Here is a 22,383-nt window from a genome sequence, read left to right on the forward strand (position 1 = left end):
TTTAAATTAAAAGATTAAAGTATATTGAAAGGCAAAAAAAAGTCATAGAACAACAGCTGCAAGGGAGCTGGGGTGTTTGTGCTGCTGTAAGACAAACCCCTTTAAAGCAAAAATGTCTCTAGGAACAGAGAAGGACATCTTGTAAAGATAAAAAGATCCAGGGTTGGAGAGATGGCTCAGAAAGTGTTTTCTGTACAAACACAAGGAACGGAGATTGAATCACCAAAACCCTCACAAAAAGCCTGGCATGGTAGTGAGGCCTGTAACTCCAGCACTGGGGAGGGGCCCTAAACAGGAAGCTCTTGGAGGAGGGAGAGAGAGAGAGAGAGAGAGAGAGAGAGAGAGAGAGAGAGAGAGAGAGAAAGAGAGAGAGAAATCAATCTTATCTCAACAATAAACAAACAAACAAACATGTGAAAGTGACAGAAGACACCTAAAATTAACCTCTGGCCTCATGCACATGCAAATGTGCACACACACACACACACCTCCACACACACACACACCTCCACACACACACACACCTCCACACACACACCTACACACACACACCTACACACACACATCTACACACACACACACCTACACACACACACCTACACACATCTACACACACACACCTACACACACACCTACACACACACACCTACACACACACACCTACACACACCTACACACACACCTACACACACACACCTACACACACACACACACCTACACACACACACCTACACACACACACACACCTCCACACACACACACACACCTCCACACACACACCTCCACACACACACCCCCCTACACACACACACCTCCACACACACACACCTCCACACACACACACACACCTCCACACACACACCTACACACACATCTACACACACACACACCTACACACACACCTACACACACACCTACACACACACATCTACACACACACACACCTACACACACACACCTACACACACACACCTACACACACACATCTACACACACACACACCTACACACACACACACCTACACACACACATCTACACACACACACACCTCCACACACACACCTCCACACACACACACACACCTCCACACACACACACACACACCTACACACACACACCTCCACACACACACACACCTACACACACACACACCTCCACACACACACACACCTCCACACACACACACACCTCCACACACACACACACCTCCACACACACACACACAAAACCTGTTTTTTCTTTTATAATTAAAATAAAAAGGACCCATCTATCAGTAATATTTAACAATTGGGGATAAATGTGTGCTTTCCAGAAAAGCACCAAATTGTGTGGGACCAAACTGAAGGAAATGAAGGGAGACATAACAATTCAACAATAACCAGAAATGGAGGTATCTCCACTCCAAATAACGGATAGAAATCCAGGCATAGGATCAACAAACAGTAAACCCTTGGGCAACCCTGCAGACTGGGCAGACCGGCAGGTACTGTAGGTCACTCCACCTACAAGAGCGCTTCCTACTCAAGTGCTTAGAGGTGTGAATTGTAGCTTAATAAATGTAGTTTTTAAATTCAGTGGCACTCTACCAAACATCTAACCAGTACTCTTCAAACCACATTAAAGAAATAGGATCTCACCCTAATGCATGAACTGACTTTGTGGGGCTCCCTCTCTGTTCAGCCTAGGCCCGTGGGGGAAGGGAGGGCTTGGTCCTGCCTCAAGAGGGGGACCGGACAGTCCTAGGTGGCTTCCCAGGGGCAGCCTAAACCTCTCTGAGGAGCAGATGGGAGGTAGGGTGAGGGGAAGGGGCGTGGGAGGAGAGAAGGAGGGGACTGGGATTGGTATGTAAAAGCTAAATTAATTAATTTAAAAAATAAATAAAAACATCAAAGTCTTAGAAACGTTCATAATTCAGGGGTGTTTTTACAAAGCCATCCCCCAAAGCAGTGAGGAAACCTGGAGCGGTTTTGGCAACAGGAAGTAGGCTTTTGGGGAAACCTAGCAGAATCTCTGCATTCTGACGTCGTTAGAAGCCAGTGCTGGTCCCTTAGAAATAGACACTTGGAGCTACAGGGTTGATGAGCAGGGAAGCCACGTGACAGCTACACAGAAGCTCTGTAGTATCTTTTCAAGTTGTTTGTAAACCCAAAGATATTTTTGTATGCTTATTAATTTTTTTTAAAAGAAATCATTATCCCAAATTTGTGTTTGCCATTTTACTTTTTAAGAGTTAGCTTTCAAGGAGTGAATTTGCCATGACTCTATTTTCAGTGAAAGGTGGTTAGGGCTGGAGGCTGATAGACAGGCAAGAAGAGGAGAAACAAGAAAGGTTGAGTCTTGCCCCTGGGAGGTTCCAGGGGAGCAACTAGAAAAGAGGAGGGGGCCTGACTGGCAGACCGTACTGATGTTGGTCATGAAGTACAAACACTTGAACAAAGAAAGTGCAGGAGCCCTCAGCATCCCGGAGTTTCAGGTCCCAGAGATTGACATTCTTTCTCTACAATAGACAATCCTAAGTCACTATCCACTTTTCCAAAGCATCAGAGAGCATGCAGATGACAGTCAACTCCTTCCGTCCTGGTTTATCTCCAGGGACTAGTGTCCTACAGGATATACGGCTCATGCGCAGTGTGGCTTTAGGACACAGCCTTACAGGAATCACTTAAAAACACAGACTGCGCTGCCAAAACAAGCAAATGTTCAGGATGTAGGACTCACAAAAATAGCAAGACGAGCATCTGATCAGAATAGAGAGAGGAAATCACTTAGCAGACATTTATTGGGCCTTTACTACCAATCATGTCCTAAGGCAAAAGCTGGGGATAGGAAGGAAACGCCCTGTCTGTCTGGCCCCGGAGGAAAGCCAGCGTCAAGGTGTACGCGTCTAGAGGTGAGAGGGGCAACAGCGAGCAGAGGGACTTGGAATGAAAACTGACGACGTCAATACAGCAGCACAGGGACAACGGTAGTGCCGGGTCTCTTGCCCTTTCGGCGACTCGCCCCATAGGGTTCTGATTAATGGGAAAGACAAAGGTGTGATAATCCTGACTGACCAATAAGAGCTCTGTGTGCTGAGTCATGCTTAGACCTGGACTGTGCTGTGTCATCGATCCCACCACTCCACTGGCATTGTTCAACCCCCACTTTTGTTGAATAAAAGTTTAGAGAAATTAAAATGACTTTTCCAAGAGCACAGAGAAGAAATATTGGTTCATGTTCTCCAGATCCGTGGTCTTAAACTTTGCAAAATTGTGCCTAAGTAAAAGGATGAGAGCTTAGACACATACATTATTTCCTCATTTTAAAATGAAACTCCACAAGGATGAGAGAGAGAGAGACAGAGACAGAAAGACAGAGAGAGACAGAGAGAGAAACTAATTAAGAACTAAATCCTGAATCCTTAAATCCATCCTCCAAACAAGGTCAGTTTTAGCCAGAGGGAGGGCATGGAAGGAGACAGAAAGAAAGGAATGGTAAGTAGAAGTCTGTCAGCTCCTCGGAGCCCCTGCTGCTCTGCATAGGAAAGGACCTTCCTTCCCAGTCCGTCCTTCCCATGCCAAGACTGTTGATCCCGAGCAACAGTGACAGAGCAGAATGAATTAATAAACAGCGTGTGCTCCAAGCCGTTATTGCTTCGGAATAGCATCTGCACGCAGCTAGTGTGCATTTTCATGAGTGGGGCGGGGGCACAGTCAATGAGGAAGACAGAGGAAATGATTCTAAACACTGCCAAGAGTTAGGGCAGTTTGTTTGCTAAAACTGGGAGGTCTCAGCTCCCCTGTTGGAAGCCTGGTGGCTGTAGCTCCTCAAGGGGCTTCCTGTTAGGGGCATGAATGAATGAGAATGGGTTTTGAACGTACTATGCAGAAGCGTGTAGATGCAAGCCCATTTATAGTAACACGTGAGGATGCCTTGGCCATATTTCTAATTCCTAAGGAGGAGAACACGTGCCACCTAAAACAGATTCCAATAATTCTCATTCAGTTGGTGCCCTTGAGACATTTGGGGACAACAAAGCCCCCTTTAGCCCATTATTCAATTTTCAGACCTCAAATATTTTTGTTTTGCTTCATTTCTCCATTCTGAGATAAAAGTAGGCTCTCTTATTTGTTACACTTGTCTGTTGTTAATATGACTTCATATTCATTAAATATGAATATATGAATTTCAAGAAATTATATATGGGGTGTGAATATCTTTCTATAGATGGAATCCACTTGAAGATTCCTTTTTATAAACTCATTTTCTTACATTTACCATAAGAAATTCATGATAGACTTTTTTTTCTTAAATTAGTCCTGAGTATACATTCATTATGAATCTGAGTGGGGGAAAAAAGGAAGAAACATGTAGGCCAGGTATGTGTATTGACAAATTATGAGCCATGCCCATGCTGAAGAGGCTACAGGGAAGGCATGACCAGGACACAGGAGCCAGCGTAGATGACAATACCAACAGTTCTCACTTATTCCGGAAAGCGTTTCACCCCTACTATGAAGGCTGTGCTCATTTCAGAGGGAAGAGCGTGGAACATCGGTGTTGGGATGCAGTATTGCATCTTCTCGGATTCTCCCACTTTGCTCTGCAAATCCCAAATGCTGTAACTTATTCAAGATCACAGAACTTTGCAACCTTGATGAACATTTCCATGTCCGCAAACATTTTTGAACTTGAGCTCAGGCTACAAACTAGAACACAGCCCAGTACACTGGGAACAGGGTGTTGGTACTGAATTTTCTTCTCATCCACAGAAGAAATACCAGTGAACACTGTCAGCTAGCACAAGTTGAATGTATCTAGGACAAGTGGGGGTTTTGTAATACTTAACAGTCACAGAACTTGTATCTTCCAGGAAAATTGGACTAGAAGACAAACATGATATTGGTTATATAAGAAAGAGCATACATTTAGAATAAGAAAATGAAATCTAGTGTATTTGTAGTGAGCAAATACTGCATGTGTTATAAATCCTGAGAAAGGATGTGATCATTTTGTGACTCAGCTTCTGACACACCTCTATAATGTCCGTCCCCTCACACTTTAGGCTGCATGCCTTCATCATTTCTTCATGAGACAGTGGTTATGTTTTAGGGAAGGGAAATAGAATAATTTTGCCTTTGCTCTTTTATTGTTGTTCAAATGCGTCCTTTCCTCACTCACAGCTTAGAAAGGGCGGTTTTTCGCGTCAAAACTCACTAGGGGCATTGTCCTAGAAGGCTGCGGGATGGTTATCCAAACAGAGAAGACATGCATCAAGAAGGCTGTGGGATGGTTATCCGATCAGAGAAGACATGCATTGAGAAGGCTGCGGGATGGTTATCCGATCAGAGAAGACATGCATCAAGCTTCTCTCTCACATATAGAAATATGGGATTTGGAGGCATTTTCTACAAGGTAGCTTCTGGCTGGGTATATTTCAAGGTCACCTACTCCCTGCACACAAAGTACCATCTTCAGAGATCTTATTGACAGCCTGTGAGAAATATCCTCTAGTTTAAATCCCAAGCAAGAGGCAACATGAATTCCCTGGGGACACATTTTGTCCCTGTCTCTTGGTGCCACTTTGTATAGGGCAGGAAGTCTTTGGGTGAAGGGAGGCTTGCCTACCCAAAGCTCAGTCACTGGTACTTCTTTTACTCCAATTACATAGCACCCTGGAATCCTGGTAGAAACAGAAGATAGCTAGCTAGCTAGAGATAGATAGATAGGTAGATAGATAGATAGATAGATAGTTAGATAGATAGATAGATAGATAATAGACAGAAGATAGATAGATAGGTAGATAGATAGATAGATAGATGATAGACAGACAGACAGACAGATGATAGATAGATAGATAGATAGATGATAGACAGACAGACAGATGATAGATAGATAGATAGATAGATAGATAGATAGATAGATAGATAGATAGATAGATAGACAGACAGATAATTTTGTTCAAACAGAGCCTACCTAGAGCTCTTCCTTCTACGGGCAAACCCTCTGCTCAGTATAAGTATTATTTGGCCAACTTCAGATCCGTGGATACAGAGCCTTGTAAGTGAGAGACCTTAAGATTACAATTCATCGACCTTGCAGCAAATCTATCTCTTTGAAGCACTTGGAGACTCTTCAGTAAGGAATCCTTTCTATCCTGGGCCTAAAAGGAATTTGGTGATTACCCTAATCGCAGTTCCTAAATCTCTCATCACCACTCCAGCATGGCAACCGTACCACAGGATCCCCAAAAGAGCTGGAAGTGACGGAAGCACACATGGCTCTGACTATGGTGGCATCTTCTGGGCAACAGGAAACCGTGAGCCTCTGTCTTCCAAATCATCAGTGCTCAACCCTACTGTCCCAAAGGACAGACCTGCCTCCATGTCTACTTCTGGTTTTCCCAGTGTGATGGAGGAAGGTCATTGGTTAATTATAATAAAGAAACTGCTTGGCCCTCATAGGTTAAAACATAGGTGGGAGGAGTAAACAGAACAGAATGCTGGGAGGAAGAGGAAGTGAGCTCAGATGCTATGCTTCCCCTCTCTGAGCCAGATGCGATGAAGCAAGCCATGCTGAATCTTTCCTGGTAAGACTGATGCTACACAGATTATTAGAAATGGGTTAGATCAATATGTAATGTTACGGTTTCTTTTTTCCTTTTCCTTCTTTTCCTTTTCCTTCTCCTCCTCCCCGTTCTTCTCTTTCTTCTAAAACAAATTTGTTTTAATTTTTGAAAATACCAAGAACTTTTAGAACAACCTGAACATTTGGCTCTACCAAGAATAAAATACAAGTAAAAATATTTTAAAACTGTGTTTCACTTCAGCCACTATTATTTGTTTGAGATTTAATTATACTATTTCTTCCTTCCCTTTCCTTCCTCAAACCCTCCCATAGAGACCCCCGCCCCCCATTCTCCTCAAGTCGATTAGCCACTGTTTCCTCTTTCTGTGTCAAGTGTGGTGGGGAATGGAGGTAGCAGTGGTCAAAGAGGGTTGCCTAATCTAGCCTAAAATTAAGACAAAAAAGAAAATTGAAGACAAAAATTCCTGAGGTACTCATATACAGCCAGCATTGCCTTCTCTAACACACCTTCTCCATGCCAGCTCTCTTCATTCTTGGAGCCTGCTCCCCTTAGACGTCTTTCACCTACATGGTCAAGGCTTGGCCATGCACAGCTTGGACCCTGGTAAGAACCACAGAGGAAACTGTAAAATAGGCAGAGAGTTTGTTCAGAGTGTCTCCCTCAGTGCCCACCCTGTCCTGTCTTCAGGAGGTCTGGGTCTCTCCCCAGACATTTGGGGTTCCAGCTTTCAGGCACTTTTATTCAGTTTCAGGGCAAGAGATAATAAGGTCCCTTGCCTTAAGGTATGTGTCCTTAAACAGAACAAAAGCCTGCACGAACACCGGGAGCAACAAGCTTTAACAAAATGTCTTATAGACTAAAGGTTTTAAGAAAAACATCTAGGCTCTTTAAATAAGGCATGACATTAATCCCCACCACCTCCACTGAATAGGAATAAATAAAGAAATAGAGATGGTATAGTTAGCTCAGAATGGGAGTGGTGGGTTTGAAAAGGGCTGACTTATGGGAAAAGTCCAGAGATCAGGGTGGAGGCCAGCAGGGGGCTGGTACTGCCATGTGTTCTATACTGCTGGCTACACACACACACACACACACACACACACACACACACACACACACTCCCAATGGGAGGTGCTGTTCCCAGCATCTCATTTTGTATTCCTTGCACTGAGAGCAGCCTGCCAGCCCTAGGGAGTGAGGAGTTGGGAGGGGCACCTAGAAAGAGAAGGACACATTTAAAAGGAAAGATTTACGAGGCCATGAAGATGCTTCTCCCTGGCTCCTGAGTGCAGGAGTATGACTTATTTATTTTATTTTCATTTGTAACCCAAACCTTCCCTGGCCTCCCATTGGCCCCAGCAGAGAAGGGAGAGAGGGCTGGCCTGTCAGGCGTTGAGCATTGGGCCAACGGGAGATAGTGTGGCGTGATGCTGACGCAGCCCACTGACAAGCCAGACAGGGGCCCAGGGGAGCAGCTGAAAGCTGAGACGCCAGAACCTGGCAGGTAGCAAGCTGACAAACTGGGGAATTGCGAAGAGGCACTGCGGGTGGGGGCAGGCTGGGGAGACAGGAAGGCAGGACCGCGGTGTGACTCTGTTGCTCAAACAGGCTCTTCAACTCTGCTTTGAGTCTCCCACGTGCAGAGCCGCATCAGCATAACCCGTTCCCTCTCCCTCCCCCATCTCCATGAAGACAGACAGATAGACCAAAAGGCACAGACGAATGAATTAGTGACGTTAAAACACAGCTTAGTGGACAGTGGCTGCCCCCCCGGGGCAGCCCATTGGGTGGAGATGAGCTGGTGTTCTGGGAGACAGGAGGGGCTGAAGGGAGTGTTTCCTTGGTGCAGGGAATGTCTATGCTCCTAGGGGTCAAAAGAACAAGCGTGTGAAGTACCCATGGCCTAGAGAATTACCTGTTCTACAACCCAGCCCTCCCCCAAGGGCCTTCCATGGAAACGGGGAGCAGGATCCTCAGTCTGGAGCTCTCTTTTGATGACAGGAAAAGCTGGACGTGGAGAGATCCAAGCCTTGAGCCCCAAAATTCAGTGATGTGCCCCTTCATAGTGGAGTGTGTCTTTTTTGTTTGTTTGTTTGTTTTGTTTTGTCAAAGCCCTCCTATTTGGGGGAAAAATCAACTATTTAAGACAAAAACAGGAGAAACAGCACAAAACTTTCTGGCTGGCTATGCCCACCCACCATGCTCTCCGAACTTCCCAGAACCGTGTGCACAGCCCACAACCCTCTCCCTTGACAGTGCTGCACAGAGCAGGTTTACAACACACAGGGAGCTGAGCCAGTGGCTGGAGTACGCAGACTGATCTGATCCGTGGTGAAGTCAGCAGCCCCACAGTCAAATCCCTCTTGGCACGGAAGACCTTTAGCGCTTCTTGCCACCTCATCCGGAGGACAGGTTGTGTCTTGAGCAATCTATAGACAAAACCACAAAGGCCATATGGTCTGTCTGGGGAGATGAAGTGCTCAGAGATGTATTGTCACATTGCCTGAGGACCTAATATTACAGGATGCCATTATGAAGCTTACGTGGCATTTCACATAAGCCTGGGGGTGGTTCTAAAGCCAGTCCACAGGCCTGCAGCAGGGTGACCGTGACAGCGAGACTGCACGCGTGTCTATATAAAATCCCTCAGCTTTGGACGTCCACGTGGGCCCGGGGAAGTATGAGAAACTCCCGAAGGCAGAGACTTCCCAGAGGACGGGAAAATGTGATACAGTACAAGAAAGCAATTTGGATCATGTAAAGGTTTAGACGGCAGAAAGCAATGCTGTTTTATTGGTCTTTTATTTTGAATTCAAGGGCCTTTCCATCTTATACTCTATACTTTTATAAGTGTGGTGAGTACTCAATTGGCCTGCACCAGAGGACAGAATTCTTCCTGTTTCCAGCTATTATTGGAACAGGACCCCATTGAAATAAACCAGTTTCTCACCTAATGAAAATCCTTCCACCAACACTGGAAACCTAGCTGTGTTTTGGTACAGTGGGATTATTTTTTTCTTGTTGTCCTTAGCTTATGTTCCTGAAAGTGTCAAACATGAACAGTCTCCACAGGAGGTTTTGTCCAAGTTAACCCCTTGCTTCCCAATTCTCCTCTGTCATTCCTTTCTACAGAATCGCGCTCCTGGACTGTGTTTGTAAATCGTCTGCACAGTGATCAGTTTTAACACACCTCCAATGAGCCATGAACTGCTATTACCACGGAGTCCATCCGTGTAGCAGCCAGCCCGATTGCCCATTCCAAAGTCAAAACAAGCAATTATGTAGCTTGCTGGCATGCAGCCCCTTGTCAGGCTTTATGTACAGATCAAGACCTGGACTGCTGGGGTCAGTCCAAATCGGGGTCACCTGAAATGGGGTCAGCCTAAATTGAGGAACCTCATGATTTGAATTTTGATTGCATTCTAGAGACCCATCAAATAAAATGCCTGATACTTGATAGGTCTCCCCTCCCCTGTCTCCATCCTATATCTGTCTCTCACTTCCTCTTTCCCACTCCCCTGTCCTATATGTATAGTGTATCAAGTGACTGACTGAATATAGTTCATTTATTTAAAGTTGCATCTAAGGAACCAAAAGTCAGAGCACGGGCTGTGGAGTCAACCCGTTCGGATGTGAGCTTGATGATAAACTAGCTCGGGTGAGATTAGACAGTTGTCCCTGGCTCTCAGTACCACTCACATATTCTTGTTTCCATGAGGAAGTGGGGGCAATAACCACCTCACAGGCCTCTCATGAGACTTACATGCTGCCTACACGTAGTCTCCTCGCCCAGCAGCAAAGAGGAGCTAAAGACTCTGCGGTCGTGATTTCAGAGCGCTTCTTACCCGGCTCTCCTCACTGGGAGAAGGGGCTCCTTTCCCACCTATCGTGCGCCTTCGCTGCTTCACCAGACTCGCGCATGCTCAAGCACAAACTCTAGTCTAGGACCTGCCTTTAAAACCTAACGTAGCCACGGGAAATCTTGTACTGGGAATGATATTTGTTTTGTGCCACTCTGAGACTCGCTGCGTTTTTAAACATGCTGGTGTCAACTGATTTAAGTATTTTGTTGAACAATTTTACTGTTTTGTGCCCAGAGGCTTTTTAAAGCAAAGACTAATTTTTTTTTGATCAAAGAGATAAATGAATAGTTGTCTCAGGTGGAAATAACAGCAGACTAGGCAAGACGGCTGAAAGCTTCACATATTGCTGTTTAACTATTTGCATGATAGCCTGGGTTTCCCATAGAATTAGGAGAGAGGCTATGGGCACTTCAGTGCTGCGGTCCCAAATCATCTTACCTGCTGTCAACCAAGCTCAAAATCCATGTCTGCAAATACACTGCCAGACTAGGGACACACTGGAATCTCCCTATCCTGTTGGTGATGGTCAGCCCTTAGCTAGTCCTGTTTATCTGATATCTAGTTGTGTGCCTCCTGTTACAGGAGAGTAACAGGCAGTAAGTCAGTGGTTTAGATTATCCCCGCAAACTGTTGCATATCACTACTTGGGATCCCACAGATCATCCTGATTATATAAAAAAATAGCTTCTACTTTCCAAAATATAAATTGTAAAGTTAAAGAACTTTATAAACCAGCATCATCCACAGTGAAACGTTCTAACCCGACAGAGGGCTTGAGGCACTGTGTGTATGCTCCGACACTTGTGAAGAAGTCTGGACAAATGTCTGTAACTGTAAACTCAACCAAACCTAGAGAAACCAGAAAAACTTTTGAATGAGGCGACAAAAAAATAAGAAGCACAGCTTAATCTTACAACAGTGTAATGGGATCCATTCTAAACTGTAAAAGCTTCTGGAAATAGCACGTCAGTGCACGGCCTCGAAATAATTCTGACTTGAAAAAGACGATATAATAAAATATATTTTTGACCAATTGGGAAAATTGATTTTAAAATAAGTGATACCTGAAAATTGTTGATAGTGGACCTGGATGTGAGTTAGTCAATAATGCTCATATTTGCATAAGATGCACACTGAAATATTTAAATACGAAGCATCGCATGGTGGTGATCACTAAGTTGTTAAGTATTATTAAATCAAGATGGATATAAATGAGTAAATAAATGAATCAGCCCTTCAGCTCTTCCATATGTTTAGAGATGTTCCTGACAAGGTTTCTTTGACACATGGGTCTTCCCGTGTGAACTTTATAAATTCAAAACGATTTGGGGAGCCCAAGTTCACATTTCTACCTAAAATCAGGATTGGTGAGAGTAAAAGGGAGATGCCTTAAACCATCTCTGTGGCCTGGTTAGGGCGACCTGGCCTCTGTGCCCACCCATGGCTCTGTGAGACGGGTGGCACCTGGTCCTGGTGCCAAAGCAAATACGTGCATGAAGTATCTGATGAGCAAGCTGAGGAGAGCACAGTATTTCATGTGTGCAATATCATCCCGCTCCCTGTTCGCTAGATCAGCCCGCTACTAGTACGCCTCACGTGTGGTGATCAAGTGTCATGTTTCTCTGACCTCATAACACAGACTGCGGGGTCCCAGACTTTGCTGCCACAGGAGTCTTCTTCCTGTGTGTCTCATAAGATTGATTTCTAAGCCAGTGATGATAGAATTTATCAGCCCAATAATTAAAAAAGAAAATACATCTTAGTACCTAAAGCGTGTTTAATTACATGGTGGAGAGGGGACACTGACTTGATTGATGAAAAAAATAGGGGTTGGGATTTGTTCAGATTGACAAAGCCAGAATCATTTCGAGTTTGCTGGCCTTCTTCCAGTCACAATCTGCCGTGGATGTTGCAGTCACAAATTTATGAGGTCATCCATGGTGTTATCATTTTTATTATGCCTTTCTCTGGGTATCATAACTGGAATGCAGCATGAATATACATGAAGCTTTTCATAGTCAGGGGTCAAGGTAGACCTAAAACACAGAACCTCCACAGCTGACTGTGTTCTGAATTGCTTTTGTTTGGAGTGTTTATTCCTCTAGAAAACATTTCAGTCAGATAATTCTGATAAGGAGGCATCTGTTAGCAAAATGAATGACTGCACCGCACAGCAGCAATACACACCCTCAGCTAGACCCTGCTCCTGAGACATCCCACTGCACAGCAGCAATACACACCCTCAGCTAGACCCTGCTCCTGAGACATCCCACCGCACAGCAGCAATACCCACCCTCAGCTAGACCCTGCTCCTGAGCCATCCCACTGCACCGCACAGCAGCAATACACACCCTCAGCTAGACCCTGCTCCTGAGACATCCCACTGCACCGCACAGCAGCAATACACACCCTCAGCTAGACCCTGCTCCTGAGACATCCCACTGCACCGCACAGCAGCAATACACACCCTCAGCTAGACCCTGCTCCTGAGACATCCCACTGCACCGCACAGCAGCAATACACACCCTCAGCTAGACCCTGCTCCTGAGACATCCCACTGCACCGCACAGCAGCAATACACACCCTCAGCTAGACCCTGCTCCTGAGACATCCCACTGCACCACACAGCAGCAATACACACCCTCAGCTAGACCCTGCTCCTGAGACATCCCACTGCACCGCACAGCAGCAATACACACCCTCAGCTAGACCCTGCTCCTGAGACATCCCACTGCACCGCACAGCAGCAATACACACCCTCAGCTAGACCCTGCTCCTGAGACATCCCACTGCACCGCACAGCAGCAATACACACCCTCAGCTAGACCCTGCTCCTGAGACATCCCACTGCACCGCACAGCAGCAATACCCATCCTCAGCTAGACCCTGCTCCTGAGACATCCCACTGCACCGCACAGCAGCAATACCCACCCTCAGCTAGACCCTGCTCCTGAAACATCCCACAGAGAAAGCGTACCTTCAAGACAGAAATGGAAAACCACACGTTGGCTCCATGCCTCATTCTCAATCTTTCTTTTATTATTTTGGATTTATTAAGTTCCCACAGGATGACAATCACTGTACCAGGTACCTAGAAAAAGAAACAGATAACACGTTAAAACATAAGCCACTGGCTTTATGGAAGCGACACTCTGGTTGAGAGTGAAGACAAGTCGATAATAAGCAGAGAACAGTAGTGAATGAACTATCAAGATGGAAGAAACCCACCGTAGACTGGTGATCCAGAAAGACTCGTGAAGAAACCTGGTAATGGAGACCAGTGTCAACGGTAATTTAAAAAAAAGACTAAAGAGAGGCTTTCCACTAGAAGAACTAGTGATGTAAAGATCCTGGAGGGAAAATAGAGTCCATCAAGGCTGAAAGACAGAAAAGGCAAACCAGAGAGAGTAACTGGCATGCAAACACAGCCAGTGAGACTCCAATGACAGACATGCGAACCTTCCTGAAGACCTTGGGCTCACTTAGTCAGCAGTGTGCGGAGGGCCTGGGATGAGAGAGCAGCGAGCCAGCATTCACACTCGGACGAGGTCTCCCAGGCTCAGAGACTCTCCACACTTGACCAAATTCTGCCTGCTGCCCTAAAAGCATATTCTCTGTCACACTGAAAAGGTGTTGCTTGAGGCTCACATCTGATCAGGTGGCTGACGAAGCCTCGGATGCCTGTGGCATGGTCACCAAAATGTTAGGACGAATGTGGGACAAGCACAGGTGACTGTCATCCATCTGGTAAGTTACAGCCAGAGGTGAAAATAATGGTCACGCAGGTCTTGTCCCCAGTCCATGCAAAGGGCCTTCTGAACAGCCAGTGGTACCAATGACGTTGGTACCTTGAAAGAACACTACTGATTGCTGGGAACCTGACGGTGAGGTAAATGATGTTACATTGGATGGGTGGGACTTGTGGTGGACCCTGTCCCCAAGCCAAACAACAACTGCACTGTGGGAATTATAAAAGTAAAATAAATTATTTCAACTCTCTGGAAATTGTCCTAGGGCACAGAGCGAATGGAGAAATAATCTCTCAGTACAATCCACCAAATTTCCTAACAGTGAGGCCGTGGCTTTTCTTCTACACCCTACTTCTCCCTTTTCCTCCCTCCCTCCCTGTTCCACGGTACAGAAACTGAAACCAGAGACTGAGCAGAAGGAAGAGGGGCTTTCCCCAGAGCATGGGGTCTGAGATTATAATTTCACCCTGGGAGAGGCGGAGTGTTCACAACATTGGTTACTCTTAATCCCCACCACTCCAAGAGCTCTATTCAAGGCTACTGTGCCCTTAAGAGTGAGGCTCCCTTCTCCACCACCCTGGTCCTGAATCACAGGCAGGCTTCCCTGATTCAGGGACAACACAAGAGACCAGAGAGGACCACAGCAGTCCTTCGAGAGTTCTTGTGCAAAGCCCGAATGTAAGTAAACCCAGCTCATCAACAGATGCAGCAGCTCTGTCCTGTGGTGAGATGACCCTAAAGGGATGGAGTCTACAGCTCTGCCTGATGGGCTGCCTCTGTGGCGGGGAGTAGAGCATGCCACACCTGGGGATATTATGGAAATAGGAGAGATCTCAGCAGAGTGATTACAAGGAACCTGGTAGCTCCGGCGCACAAGCAAATAGCAGAGAAGGAGAATTTAAACAGACAGAACTAAGGCCAGAGCCACCAGGAAAAGGCCTTCTGGGGAAAGCGTCCACACTGGGTGCAATCCTCACCCTAACAGAAGCTTAGATACAGCCTCTGAGCAAACACGGACTTGATCAATAAGCTATCAGAACCCAAGGTGAGTCTCAGGAAGCGGAGATTGAAAATACAGCACACTCACCCAGGAAAACTGGAAAATAACGAACACACCAGAGCTCTTCTTGTGAGCAACTAGAGAGACAACCTACAAGCTAAGCCACTGGCCCTTGGGTGGGGACAGGCACAACTTCTGATGGAAAATTAGCTTAGATCCTGAACTTGAGGCTACCTTGCCCAAATCTGTGAAGTCCCCCAAAAGCCAACAAGGACAAGGAGTTCCGTATGTAAAAACAAAGAGCCTTTATTTTATGCAAGTTTGCAAACTCGGTCTCTCTGCATGTTCAATGTATTGGAATAAATGGAGAGCCCCCAGCTCAGTTAGAGTTGGGGTTTTATTGTAATAAAGGTGGGGGTGAGGGGTTTCTGAGGTTCAGGACCCCTGATTGGCTGACGTTTGTCTAGGGGTGTCCTGGTGAGTGTGTGCTGGCAGGTGATCCTATCTACAGTAGTTGGAACGTTAGGTATTTCCTTTGGATGGTCTGTTCTTGGGTGGTGCTCAGGTAATCTTAGTTTATGGTCCTTCCCGCAACCAGGTATTGCTTCAGGGTAAACTACCGAGACTCAGGCCTCTTATTAAACTTATCCATGGCTGAGTCCTACTCTGGCAGGTGATAATGGTTGGAAATAAAGAACTTCCTTTGGGTGATCTATTCATATTTATCTTATCGTGGCTGGCTCCTACAGGGTGGGCAGGGTAGGAGATAAAAACAAGGGTATTCTAAGGTATTCTAAGAGCGACTGTAAAGAAACCACATACCATGAGGGAAATAGACTCGGCAGGTCTCATTCAGTAAGTGAGGGAACAAAGAATGCACTGGAAAGGGTGGCCCGCCGCCAGGCCTGGAGTAGAGAAGAATAAATGGATAACTAGAGTCACTATGATTTCCTATCAGAATGTCCAGTGTCAATCAAAATGCAGAGGTGAGACACTTAGCCTACATCTTAGTTTTCAACACCATTCTCCAAAAGAGAGAAATACTGTCTCTTGGTGACATTACGGATTCTAGAAACAGGCAATCCAAGAGGTGACTCTGAAGTGATAACGTGCCAAGAAGTGAAAGGAAAACCAGTAACCTGACCCTGTTAGTGGAGCCTCTAGAAACCCAGCAGCTGAAGCCGTGCCAGCTGGATACCCATGAGCCTGTATTGATATAAAACAGATTTCGTGGTGGGAGAATGTCTTTTTAATTATGTAGACACTCTGTCCTTGGTAAGGAGACCATTGTCCCATCCCTTCACAAAGGACTTCTCATAATGACTTACTTATTGAAGTAGGGGGAGCGCAGGTGAATGATGGGAGACCTAGCAAGCACTGCCTCGGCCAAGTCATCAATCCGGGTCAAGATGCTGGAGAGGATGTGGGGTAAAGGGAATACTCCTGCATTGCTGGTGGGAGTGCAAACTGGTCCAGCCCCTTTGGATATCAGCATGGTGATTTCTCAGAAAATTAGGAAACAACCTTCCTCAAGACCCAGCAATACCACTTTTGGGTATATGTTCAAAGGATGCTCAACCATACCACAAGGACATGTGCTCAACTATGTTCATAGCAGCATTATTCATAATAGTCAGGACCTGGAACAAGCTAGATGCCCCTTGACGGAAAAATGGATAAAGAAAATGTGGTATACTTACACAATGGAGTACTACATAGTGGGGGAAAAAATGACATCTTAAAATGGGTGGGCAATCTTCTTAGAAGAAGAAAAATAGGTCATTTTCTTTTTTGCTTTTAGAGAAAATCGTATGCAGTTTGTACCAGGAGTTATTATTAAGCAAGTGCTCTAGAAAACTTGCAGTGGTTGAAAAGAAGCCGAGGCAGGTAGCAAGCACCATGCTAGCAGCACTAATAAAGACAGTTAATTGCTGATTGTGCACTCACAGCGTGACCAGCAGTGTACTAAATGCTCAGGTAGCTTCTTTAATTCTGCTCTATGGTGTAAGGTTCTTTTTTTTTTTTAATTATTTGAATTGGGAAATTGAGAAAGAAGCAACTTGTCTATGAATGCATAATTTTCATTTTTAAGAAGAAATTGAACACAAACAATCTAACGACACAACAATAAAACTGGGGCCACACCTAGCTCCACAAGCTGAGCATGGGGGAGGGGTGCAGAGTTAGGGGAGGCTGCACAGGCACACAGCCTAGGAGAGCAGTGGAGGCGCGATTTTAAGAAGCTGTCAATATCAGCAGTGTCACCTGACCCCGAGGATGAGTTGTTGTTGTTTTTTTTTTTTTTAAATCTTTCACCCTGGGTGCTTCTCTTGCCTGGGGCTATTCCCTCTCTGGGCAGGTGCAGGACTAAGGAAGCTAAGACAGGTGCAAGGAAAGGATCACAAAGGGCCTTCTGGTCACACTAAGAATGCTGCCATTTACTCTAAATAAGATTAAGTCCTTAGAGTGTGCTGAAAAAGAGAACGAGTATGATCCAACTGAAGCGTTAACCTTTGGCTGCAGATTGATAATAGGGCATAAGAGACCAGCAAAGAAACCATTGTGAAGATCCAGACAGGAACCTCCAGTAGCTTAGGCCAGATGGCAGCAGGACCTTGAAAAGAAACTCTGGTTATCTTGGGAATAGAGATGACATAATTTGCTGTGGGACCAGAACGCTCAAGGATGATGGAAGCATCTACTCTAATGCCAAGTTGTCTGACTAAAAGGCAATTGGATTGAGTGTTTAAAAGGTGCTGTATGATCTCGATGGGAGCGTTTCCTAGGAAGAGACGACGGCATTCGAGGAAGCCTGAACTAAGTGAGCTGAGTAAGTCGTGAAAGAAAATTAACTAAAGGTAATGAATATAAATGACGCTGTGAGCATGTGCAAAGGAACTGGGTGACTCTGTGTGTGTGTGTGTGTGCGCGCGCGCACACGCGCGAGTGTGCGTGAGTGTGCGTCTGTGTGTGTGTGTGTGTGTCTGCAAAGGAACTGGGTGGTCACTGGGGGACTTTGGGTCAAGGTGACGTGTGTGTGTGTGTGTGTGTGTGTGTGTGTGTGTGTGTGTGTGTGTGTTGGGGCATGTAAAGATAGAAGGGAATCAAATATAGCTATGCGCTAAAAACAAGAAACCAATAGAAAAGGAGAACTGGAAAGCACCTGACCCAGGGAGCAGTGATAGAGGGAACCTCCTAGGAGACGGGAGTAGAAAAGGCCGCCGTCCACGCACACTTAGAAAGATGATGTCTGAACAAAGACGGGAGGTGTTGGGTAGGATAGCAGAGGGAGGGGTGAGTACCAAAATGACACACTTCCTGCTGAATAGGCTCGGTTTCTCCCAGTTAAAGCAAGTATTATAAGTCAAGTGGGAAACGGTTCAAAGTGAGAAGGCTTTAAAAGCTTATTTGGGAAGGTGGGGGGACATAGGGCTCAGGACTATCATAAACACCAGAAGATGCTGCAGATTGTAAACAATTTGCTGCACCAATCCACATAGTTGTGTAAACCGATTTGGAGAGCAAAGAACAACTTACATTATTTCAATCTGTGTTGTGATGGGCCCCAGATTTATTTCCTAAGAATTGATAAGATAAGATCTACTGGGACAAATATAACTAGTTCTCACTATTGAAGGAGGGGCGCTGGTGCTCGCCCATTCTTGTTACATGATCATAATTATATCAGCGCCTTATGCTACAATCGGTTTAGGTCAACTCTGGCTTTGTTTCACTAAAGACCTTCAAATGCTTTGCTGCTGCACACGCTCTTTTGAGAAAAAAAGTATCTACTTCAGTTTCCAGTTTTGTCCATTTCAACATCCAGTTTCTCTAGTAGTAATGGATATCACACAATTATGAAATTTTTCATTTCACCTTATTTTGCATTTGGTAAAGGCCAATAGATGTGGTCTTTGCTTGAAACATCAATTCCAAACTTAAGCCATTTCACTCTTGAAACTTCTCCAGCTTACCTCAAAGACTTCTTCAAGTCTTTCTGTTTAAGAAAGAGATAATTAAATGTAACCGAAAGCTGCCTTATCGTTGACTTTTTCCACCAGGCAATGAGCTCAGCAACTTGCTCACTACAACTTCTCTTAAGACAGTATTAATATCATAAATATGCAGGGGCGAAACCACTCTCCGAGATCAAAATAATAAGAGTAACCTTTCCCTCACATAAAACCTTTTATTGAAAGATCTCAATGCTCTTTCCCACAAACATAAGCGCGCTGCTCTCCACTTCTGCAAAGCATTGGTTAAACTGCTGCCTTCGACCGGCTCAGAGGACTAGGAAGGCCCGGTGACAGGTAGAGCAAGCACCTGCTATGATCGTGACTTTAATTCTTAATGTTTCGCACAGCAGCCTCTCGAGTAAGAATCCCCAAATGAATGTGTCTCTCTTTGCTTTCTGCTCCAGCCACTGCAGAAGAGAACATGGGAGGCTGTGGCTTTGGCAAGCTCCCACAGATGTGACGCTGACCCTCATCACTCACGAGACATGAACACACAGTGATGCAAACCTAGCTAGAAATGAGTCAGGGCCCTTGAGGGAAGAATCCATGACTAACTCTCCCTCGGGAGCCCAGGGTAACTTGGGAACAGGCTGAATGGGGACTGACCTGGAACAAAGACCTGGTAAGCAATGAGAATAGTGCAAGGGAGAAGGAAGAGCCTTGGGTTCCCAGGGTTCAAGGAGTCTTCCAGGTTGTTACCAGGTGACCTTCGGGTGTCTGAATGGAAAGCTAAGCTTTGTCCTGGGCGACACGCACAAGCTCACTGTGGGATGGGGGTGGGGACTTCCCTTTTCTGGGCCTTGTTTCCTCATTTCCAAAAATAAGGAAATTCTATTACCACATCAGGAAGCCTCCTTCCTCCTCCAACAACCCATGGAACAATGACAGTCATTCTTCCCTGTTCCCTGGGGAGGGGGGCAAAATGTGTATTTAAGAGGCATGGAAGGAATTTGTTCTCCAAAAGCTTCATATGCTCAAGGAACTCTGGCAAGCCCTCCGTGGTTTTCAGAATACCTTTGTCTTTTACTGGAAGCAAGCCAGCCCACACAGCAGGAGGAAAAGCAAAGCCTTCTTCATCCTTAGGTTCCACAAACACCAGTGAAAGGCATCTTATCAACACGTGACCACTTGAGAGAGGGACAGAACCACCAGGATGCTTCTCTGATAACCTCAAGCATCCCGGCCTACCATGGAGGGTCTCTTGCCACCCAGTCACCGCTTCGTCTGAGACGCTATGTCCTGAAGCATCTCCTTCCTGGAATCACACCCCGGGAAGTCATTTATTAAAGAACCATGGAAATCCATAAATATGTCAGCCTCATTTTTCACCTAAAGGAGAGATGAAAAGGAAAGATATTCTTCCTCATTTTGGGGTCAGCTGATCTAAACCAAAGGAGACTTTATAAACAACTACAGGTTTGAAAGTTCCATTACACTTAGAATATTTTATTCTTTAAACAAGAATTTTAGCTATTCAAGTTGTGGAGTGTGGAGATTGTTAGAAGTACTTCTGATACATGGTAGTTTTGAAAACTATGAGAATATCTGGGATATTGATTTATTGCTCCTGAATCTCAAGGAGCAACATACTGGGCATTTGGACCCCTGAGAAACATGTTTGGTTTTTCATTCTCACTGACTGTATAATTATAAATGATATTATTGTTGATGAGTGAACATATCTTGGTTTTAAAAAATAAGTATGAAATTTAAAAATTAAAAAGATAATAATTACAAGAACAATTTGTGCCAGGGAGTGGAGGAAGGACCCTTGAGAGAGACCTGTAGGTACTTGGGCCCAGGCCGTGCCTCTCATCATCCGCCAGTGTTTCAAGGTCTCTAGTTTGTCTTCCGCAGGATGGGAGGAGAGAGATTGTCTCAAACCTTTTCATTTAATCAGTGCCACTGGAAACCATTTTTTTCTATTGTACAGAGCATTTGTGAACTTCCCATGAAGAAAACTTGCTCCCATCTAGATAGTAGAGAAAGTGAGCAGAGCTGAATTAGTGAATGACGCTGGAATTTTTTTTTCTATTGTACAGAGCATTTGTGAACTTCCCATGAAGAAAACTTGCTCCCATCTAGATAGTAGAGAAAGTGAGCAGAGCTGAATTAGTGAATGACGCTGGAATTTGGTCACGTGTGCATTAGTCACCAGGAAGTGTTTCTGCGGGACAAACCTCCTTCAAGCCTCAGGTTCCTGCTTTGCTCTGTGGCGACTTTTGAAGTTCTTTGAAAGCTGTCTCAGAAACTGAAAGCCAGACAGAACCCAACAGAAAGATGAAGCACTAGGAACTCTTAAGATCCAGCGGAAACAGGTGTCTGGACAAGGGAGTTTTTAGAATGGGACAATATAGAGCAGTCATGTGGGGGAAGGAAGTTGGTTCTTTCTATTTCCGGAGAAAAGGAGAAACTGCATAGTTAAATCCTAAACTTCTCCGAAGCAGATCCAGATCCCCAGTGAGTGTGACTGGTGAGCTTCCTGTCTTTCCCACTTTGTTTGCCTGTTAACTAGTATCTAAACTAACTAACTAGTTAACTAGTATCTAAACCAACATTTGGAAAAGCAGCCAAATGAATGGGCTGTATTGGCTTCACAAAGGAACCCACTCCTCTAAGGCTCTGAAAATGTGACTTACTCCTGGGTGGTAGTGGCACACGCCTTTAATCCCAGCACTTGTAAGGCAGAGGCAGGTGGATCTCTGTGAATCTGAGGCCAACCTGGTTTCAGAGTGACTTCCAGGACAGCCAGGGCTACCTACAGAAACCCTGTCTCAAAAAAAAAAACCACCAAATAAAATAATATGTACTTGATAATAGGTTTCTCCGCCAACGCAGTAAGCCAGATCAAGCCACCAAACTGAAAAAGGAAACGAACAGGTTTATTTGAGCAAAGTAATTCAGGGTGAGTTCTCCAGTCTCAGAGGCAGGGACTGGAGAAGTCACACGACCGAACTAAAGCCGGGAGCTTATGTAGCCTGTAAGTGAGGGGTGATGGCATGCCTGCCACACGCAAGGTTTGTGCCCAAGTATGGTCAAAAATTGAGCATTCTCAGGGGAGGAGCTGCCATAGCCACCAAGAAATCAAAACTGAGGTTTTTGGTGCCTTTTCTTTCTTGGAGATTCTCTGAGGGCGGAGGGGTTTAGAGAGAGAAACTCGGCTTTCAGGATAATGCAGGAGGTTCCA

The sequence above is a fragment of the Microtus pennsylvanicus genome, chromosome 17 (assembly GCF_037038515.1).
Source record: "Microtus pennsylvanicus isolate mMicPen1 chromosome 17, mMicPen1.hap1, whole genome shotgun sequence".
NCBI classification, from domain to species: Eukaryota; Metazoa; Chordata; class Mammalia; order Rodentia; family Cricetidae; genus Microtus; species Microtus pennsylvanicus.